This window comes from Neovison vison, chromosome 2, assembly GCF_020171115.1.
Source record: "Neovison vison isolate M4711 chromosome 2, ASM_NN_V1, whole genome shotgun sequence".
NCBI lineage: Eukaryota > Metazoa > Chordata > Mammalia > Carnivora > Mustelidae > Neogale > Neogale vison.
This window is the reverse complement of record NC_058092.1, coordinates 55,000,464-55,008,631: the sequence shown is the minus strand read 5'-3', so window position 1 is coordinate 55,008,631 and position 8,168 is coordinate 55,000,464. Positions and strand designations below refer to the sequence as shown.

The 8,168-nt window shown below is 45.5% G+C and overlaps 1 long non-coding RNA gene across 2 annotated transcripts in view; it reads left to right on the top strand.

Annotated features, from left to right (window-relative positions):
- The first annotated feature begins 3,524 nt into the window (after nt 1-3,524).
- Nucleotides 3,525-8,168, top strand: part of LOC122900059 — a 36,497-nt gene continuing 31,853 nt past the window's right edge. For both annotated transcript variants that reach the window (XR_006383165.1, XR_006383166.1), the window contains exons 1-2: nt 3,525-3,705; nt 5,166-5,340. This is a non-coding gene — a long non-coding RNA (uncharacterized LOC122900059). The remainder of the gene's footprint in view (nt 3,706-5,165; nt 5,341-8,168) is intronic.

Here is an 8,168-nt window from a genome sequence, read left to right as displayed (position 1 = left end):
TGAAATCTGTTCCGAGGATACAGGTGTCTGCTCTACAGGGCTGGGGGTAGATGCTGTAACAGGACACAAAGCAGAGCAGACTTGGCCCATCTGTAGACAAAGCAGGCTGTTTTAAATTGCACAGACACTATCATGTCCGTTTCCTCTGAAGTTAATTCCACTATTCTTATCTTATTGTTGGTTTGTGGGACAATGTCTCTAGAAGACTTCTACTAAAAATATAAATATACTTTCAAAGAAAGGTAGCTTACAAAGTCATTGATAAATTCTTAAACGGACAGGCAGTAGGGCTATGGAACAGTAGGCCCTCAGGGGCAGGAGGTAGAGGGATTGAGGGTGGAGATTTGGCGTTATTTCTCTAGGAGCATGAATAAGTTGGTGAGTCCCACAAAAACTGGGGACAATACAAAAGCACTGGGGAGAGGAGGACTCAGAAAGTTTGGGATGGGGTATGAGAAAAATAGATAAAAGAGACTAAGAGATCCACATTTCCAGTTACAAAATGAGTAAGTCATGGACATGAAAAGCAGAGCATGGGAAATATAGTCAATAATATTGTAATAACGTTGTGGTGACATATGTTGACCACACTTACCATGGTGAGCTGCCTATCACACAGAATTGTTGAACCAATATGTTGTAAACCTGAAATAAATATCATATTGTATATCAATACAAATGTCATATGTATGTCAATTAAAAAAAAGAGAACCAATGAATGTGATAGGCATCTAAGGCACATCTGGCAAATATTGCCATGTTAACTGATCTTTAAGGTAATTAAAAATTTCAAAGCATGGATACCTTCATCTTTTCATGTAACTCTCATGACAGCTGAGGTCGTCAAAGAGGATCGTGGTCATCATGTCGCAGTTTCAGGTGAAGAAAACAAGGCCCAGAGCAGTCAAATGGTATCTTGAACAGATCTTACGTACCAAGCGTGGTGCTGGAGTTTACTTCCTTTGACTCTTAATTGGGTACTCTATTTATTAGATTCTGCTGCCTCTTAGACTTGGACAACCTGCCAAACAACACAATGACAATAAAATAAAGATCATGCCGGCAGTCTTCTTGTATGGTGCCCTCGCCATGCAGTAAGAGCATTGTTAATGAATGACACTGTGGCATTGTGCTAAATAACAGAAACATTTTGTCCCTTATTATCACTTGTAGTCTACAGATGTGGGCCAGGGGTGGTTGAGGGGGTAAATTATCCACCCGTACTCCTGCACACATGCAGCATGGACTCCAGTCCCGATTTGTCTGCTATCAGTCTGGGCGTGCTCAGAACTCTTTCACTAAAGATTCTCTGGGCTGGAAGGATCTTAAAAGTAGTTTGGCATACCCATCCATTTAATCCTTCTCCCATGTGCCCCTAAATGGCTCTCTATCTGTTTGGTTTACAAAAAGAAATCAATCACCCTATTTTCAAGGGCAGCCTGCTCCATTTTAGGGCAGTTGTCATGGTTATATCACCAAAGGGAGAGATTTTTATTCTTTCAGCAATAGATACAAGAACATTTGCACAGGAAAGCACGTTGATAGCCTCACTTGAGGCCAATCTAAGCCTCTCAAGTTCTGGGAGTTGGCTGGGGCCACTTTGGTGAAGAGGACCAGGAGATTGCATAAGAGGAGATGAGAGTTTCAAAAGGGGGAAAGGAGGGAGGGAGGATAAGTCAAATGGTGGCATGCTGTGTGCTTCATCATACATTCTCTCCTTATCCACACCTTCCCACCTTCCCCTTCCCCAACACTCTGCAAAGTCTATTAAACCCTAAAACACGTGTTTGGATTTTTATGGAAACCTTTGAAATGTTGGCCGGGGGTACTGACTCCCAAAGGAATAGAGGCAGTTTTTACACTCAGGGGAGCTGCCCATGTGAGTGTAATGCCCACAGAACGGGCAAATGACTGAGAGTAAGGCTCTCCTAGATGGTCAAGTGAGAGGCTATGCGATCTCTACCTAGATCTCAAAATCCAGGGAGGCCTTGGCTAATGCTTGTGTCACAGTTAGAAGACTTCTCCAGATCATTGCACTCATGACTTTCCTTTCAGCTGGATTGTTCCAAGTAGAGATGAGGCAAGTTGGTCTCCTGACATGCAAAGGAGATACTTTTTGAGACTTTCTCAAGTCCTCATCTTCATGACTATTACCATAACTCATGATCTCTTATATAATGATCTGTAAGGTGAGTATAATTCTATCTCCTCAAGAGGGCTCTTTGTGAGGATTATGTGAAATTATGTATTAAAACTCCACAGAGAACCTGATAACTTGCTTTTCATAGTGTTATCCAAATTTGTGCCTCAATGAAATTTTAAAATGGTGGCATAACTTGGTCTTTGGAGGGTAGCTTGAAAATAACTGAAATGTCACATATGAACATTTCTAGAGCCAAGATTCACCTGTGTCAAGCAACTTATTCCAAGTATCTTCCATAGTCCCTGGGTTTTAAACCCTCAGGTCTTGGCATGTCAGCCATCAGTTTCACATTTAAAAAGATGAGTGATCCAGGATAATGGTGCCATTTTTTTCCTGCCAGCTTTTTCTTCCAGATAATAATGATCTCATCTCTGGAGCCAAATTCCCCCTCCTACTAATTACTATTCAGGAGCAGGTGGTAACCATGAGTACGTCCCCACTCCTTGAGTTTGTTGTCATCTGCAGAGCTAAAAAGGGACGTCAAAGGGCGCCTGGGTGGGCCAGTTGTTAAGCATCTGCCTTTAGCTCAGGTGATGATCCCAGGGTCCTGGGTTCAAGCCCTTCATCTGGCTCCCTGCTCAGTGGGAAGCCTGCTTTTCCACTCCCTCTGTTTGTGTTTCCTCTCTCGCTGTGCCTCTCTGTCAAATAAATAAATAAAATCTTTTAAAAAATTAAATAAAAATTAAAATAAAAAGGGATGGCTAACTGTTGCTGCAATCGTGTTGAGGACCATAGGAAGAGCTTGGGATAAGAGATCATATCTTGGCTTGATGCCAGGTTTGTGAACAACGATCATCTTGTTTTTCCTCCGGGGGTATTTGTCAGAGGTAAGAACTTCTCTTATTCGATCAGAGAACAAGAATCTTAACAGTAGAGAGAATGAGTGAGATTAGGATCACAAATAATTTGGGGGAACGACAAGGTGGTCACAATCACATTGTAAGCATCCAAGGGTGAGCCGGAACTTTGAGCCTGCCCGTTTATACCATCTACGTGAGCCCCTGACCTCCCAGACTCTCCTTGGAAAGTGACCAGCTCAAGTCCCCTAGCTCTCTGAAGATAAGACAGGGGAAGTGATGACAAGAGGGGAGAGGCTGAGAAATTGCATTCCCAGGATGATCAGAGAGGATTAGACGAATGGCTTGGGAATGTTATTTCTTGCAGGAAAGATGTGGCATTATCTCAGAACCATCTGGTGGCAGCAGGAACGAGAAGGGGGAAGAAGGCTCTGAGCAGTCGTCACGTAGCCATGTCTTACTACTTACAGACGCCCACAATCAGGCTATTTCCTGACAGAAGTTGGTCAGCTAATAGCCTTGGCTCAGGAAAGAATGAAGCTTCAAGGTATAAGAGAGCGCGGCTCTGCAGAGCCTGTAGGATTCCTCTAGCAAGAAAACTTAGAGACACTCCTTGAAGCTTCATGGAGCATGGGCCAGGGATCCAGACCCGGAGAGAGTGTAATGTGCTCTTGACCTTGCAGTGTGAGACTGATCTGGACTCAGGTGGGCGGACTGTCTGGGAACCTCAGTGTAAGATGGCATTCGTGGTAAGCCAGGTTTCAATCTGGCCTGCATAGGCCTTTTGTTTGCCCCACAGTAATGATTACAGAATGCTTGGATTAGTTCCCAAGTCTCAAATAGCAAGGTATTTCATATAAGATGCAGATTGCTGGCTGCTCTTGGAGAATGGGAAGTCTGGCAGCCCTGGGTCCACGTTTTCCCATAGCAATATTTGGCTGGAGTTGTGTAGGCACTGGCCACAGAAACCGGGAGTCCCCCTCCACTCCCACATAGTCTCCAAGTATTCACTTACTCCAAGCCCCTGCTAGACATTTGTATTGTTCACTCCTGCTCTAGAATGGAACGCTAGTGAAGACAAGGAATGGGAGCATTCGTCCCCTTTAGAGCTCTGCACAGTGCTGGGCAATGCACAGGAATTTGATACATATTTATTTACTAACAGAGAAGAGTAAAGCCCTGTGGAAACCAAGTAGATCTGCATTTAAATCCAGGCTGTGTTGTCTTGGGTGAGTGACTGAAATTTCTGAGTCTGTGCTTTTCTCATTTATGAATTACGGATAAAAACACTGACCTCATTGGGCAGTTTGAGAGAAAATGTGAAAGGCTTAGCGTGATGCCAGCACATGGTGAGCACCCGCCAAATATTTGCTAAATGGCTGAAACGATGTTTAGTCACAGGGTTTGACCCACGGGCCTCCTTTGTTGGGTAACATAGAAATTCATTTCATCAAGCATGCATGGGAATTGTGATGGGCAAGAATCTCAAATGATGACCAAAATAGCAGTTCCAGTGGGGTGAGGGATTGCTGTGCAGGAAAGATAACTTGTTTCTCAGTTTCTTTGTTGATGGTCACAGAGGCAACGTGATTTGCAGCCCTACAGAGGAAGCTACTGGCTGAATTATAGGGATGGAGGTGGGGGTTGAGAGTATAGGCTTTGAAGACTGACAGCCGTGTCACACATGCCAGGCGCTTGGCTAGGCTACTACGTATGTTTAAGACCTCGGTTTCCTCCATTAGAAAATGAAGGTAGGGGCGCCTGAGTGGCTCAGTGAGTTTAAGCCTCTGCTTTCGGCTCAGGTCATGATCTCAGGGTCCTGGGATCGAGCCCCACATCGGCTCTCTGCTCAGCAGGGGAGCCTGCTTCCTCCTCTCTCTCTGCCTGCCTCTCTACTTGTGATCTCTCTGTCAAATAAAATAAATAAGATCTTAAAAAAAAAAAAATGAAGGTAGTAATACCCCCAGTACGGGGTTTGATCTCAATTGTTAGTGTAAGACTCCATATAACATGCGTAACATATTGGCTGGCACAAGGAAGATGGTCAGCAAATGATATATTTATTGGTATGAAAGAGAAAACACTTTGAGGCTGGTAGTGCCGAGTACTATATTTATTCCGTCACCTTCCTGTGTGACCCAGGGCCACCTACCTTCCTTCCCTAGGACTCTGTTTCATGCAGTATGAGAAGCTAGTCTGTGTAGCAGATGCCGTGGAGTACCACCCAAAGACCCCCTCAGAAGAAAGGCTCTCAGTACCCCACTCCAGTGGCTTAGAGTGATAGCCACACGCGGACAGCCCATGACTGACTCCGTCTTGGAGAAATGCTCTCAATCAGAGGTAACCGCCTCATCCGAACTCATACCTCACCCATCCGGGGGGCAGGGCCGTGCAGAGAGGCTAATTTAGGACCTCTCTGGAAGGCCAGCCCAGCTTCAGCACTCTCACGTGGGCTCCGCTGGACCCTCAGTTTCTCTGTAATTCAACCTCTCCCCGTGCTTGGTTCCATTTCCCTCATTCCCTCACGGACATTGTTCCAAGAGTACTCTCCAAGAAACATTTGGGTACAAATCTACCTCATGGAGGCTGTTTTCAGGTGACCTGAACAATGGCAGTTTGGCTGATCTCAGTCCATTTCTCTGAGCTCAGCATTTTCTTGGCTTGCCGTATTTGGGTTCACTGAGAAGAAACAAGGAATTATTTTATAGAAGGAGATCAAGGCTATCATGAAATCTTCAATATAGACTCTAGAGAATTCTCTATGAGGATCTTAAAGATAATGTGGAGTAAGGCAAATACTTTCTAGAAGGACATGAGGATTCAAGCAAGTGGCCGACGTCCTATCTTGCAGCTGATGTGGGATTTGGGAACTTTGGGCACCCATGGTAGGTATGTCTCTATCAGATATGCCTCTCAAGGGCCTACATAGAGACAAGGAAGAAAATTCCTGCCTCAAGCCTAGAGGATTGAGTAAGCGCTCTTCCCCCAAAATGCTCTGTGTTGGTTCTGCTAAGACTGTACCATCTTGCCGGCAGGAGGTACAGGCTTTGGCGGGTGCTGCCTCCATTCCAGAGAGAGGAGATGGTGAGAATCCTCTGGGATGGGAGAGCCAGCCCGGTCCAGCTTCACTACTCCTTGCTGTCAGCTTTCTCCCTAATGTCAGGCACTTTACACGGGCAGTGGTAGGGGAAGCCCGTTTCTTCTGCAGAGGAATAGGCATCTTGACCCATGCAGGATGATCCCCAGAAGTCATTTAGTACCCCAAAGGGGAGCATGTGCTCAGCCCCTCTGAGAACAGTGTGTGCAAAAGGAGCCACAGCTGTGTCTGGTATTTACACGTACTGTCCCTAGGGACCCCGTGCTCAGAGTCATGAGTCCTTTCTGCGCTGCCAAAACCCAGGTGCGGAACCAGGAAGCTGAATTCATCCTTCACAAAGACTCCCAGGAGAGGAAAAATACCCTGACTCAAGTTCTGGGCCGCCAGGGGTTGGGGGTGGTTTTCGAGTCAGAGCAAATGAGCAGAGGAGAAGGAGGCCCTTCTTGCAGGACTGGGTACAGGGTGTCTGCCACAGATTCCCGAGGTGACCGAAGGAGTTAAGGATGGGTCTTGGAATCAGAAAACTAACTCTTCCTTGGGCATGCTCTTTAACTCCTTGGAAGGTTTCTTTCCCTTTCTGTGAGAATGGGACAATAGTAAGAGGTTTGGCCTCACAGGTTGCTGGGCAGCCTAAGCGTGGTCATGTCTCTAGAGGATTTAGCTGAGGCCCTGACCCTAAGCCTGCACCCTCTAAGCAACTGTGATCTTTAGCGCCATTCTCCCAGCTGGCTGGAGCTGAAAGGGGCAGGTGGAGGAGTCTGGGTTCTCAGGGCTTTCAGGTCAAGCATCCTCCAGGAGTCAGCTGAGGACCCCTGTGACATGCAGCAACTTGCCCCCGGGATGGCTCTGGCAGCCCGACTGGGTCATCCTCCTGCATTTATAGTCTAAATTACCATCATCGATGGAAAAGAACTATATTTTCCTTTCAATATTCCAAACTAGACTCTATGGTCCCTCTTGATTCCTGTGGGCATCTGGGTTACATTGGCAAAAGAAATCAGCAGAGTTGCTTTTCTCCAATGTTGATGCTAATATTACAACACTTGTATTCGTTGGGAGCTTGCTGGGTATCATCTCATTGTTTTGTGTCTTTTTTAAGTTAGTTCTGTGCTCAGCGTAGGGCTTGAATCGGACCCTGAGATCTAGAGTTGTACAATCTACCAACATAGCCAACCAGGCATCCCCGTGTCACTTTTTTAAACATAAAATACAAATACAAAATACAAACCATGATAAATATTAGAAAATCCTTCTGAATGATATCTTTTTCAAAGATCTGTGTTTTATTATAAAACACCTTCTATTCCTTCTCCATTTCTCTGGTCCAGGATTTCCCCTGCCAATGAAAACAAACTTCAACTCCTGCCACTTACACTCTCCTTGATGTGGGAGCTCACCTCTTTAACTGAACCTTCTAGTCTCAGTACAGGGCTGTGAAGAAACAGAATCTGCCCCTTAGGGTGGTCTCAGGATGACAGCAAAAAACCCAGCATTGCCTATGAATCCAGAAGGACTTCTTTGTGAGCATTTCTCAGACAATTCCTTGGGGCTTTCAGGAGCCAGAACTCCTTACTAATGCTTTCATCTCTGTGGGTAAGTCAGGACCTTCTCGGATTTCTCCTGCTCTGGAGAGGGCCCTAAATATAGGGATTATCTGTCTGTCTGCCTTTCTTCATTTCCTTTTTCCCTTTTGCCCCTTTTCCCCCTCCCCTCTTGTCTTCCTCCTCCCCGCCCCTCCTCCTTCTCCTTTTTCTCCTTCTTCTTCTTCTTCTTCTTCTTCTCCTAACACACTTACCTCTAAGTCCTGGCTTTATCCCTCCCTATGTACCCTTGGGCAGATTAACCTCTCTGAACCTTAGAAAGTTTCCCTTTCTAAAAAATTTGTGGAATGATTTCTAGTACCCCTTTAAAGGCCTAAAATCAAATTTAACACAAATAAGTGCCTGAGCATTGGAGTGAGTAGCACTGGGTTTGAATCTCATTTGCCTCTGACTTCATGACTTTGGGCTGAAAAAGTGCGCTTTCTTTGGGCCTTGGTCTTTCCAGCATGGAGATAGTATTGACTTTATAG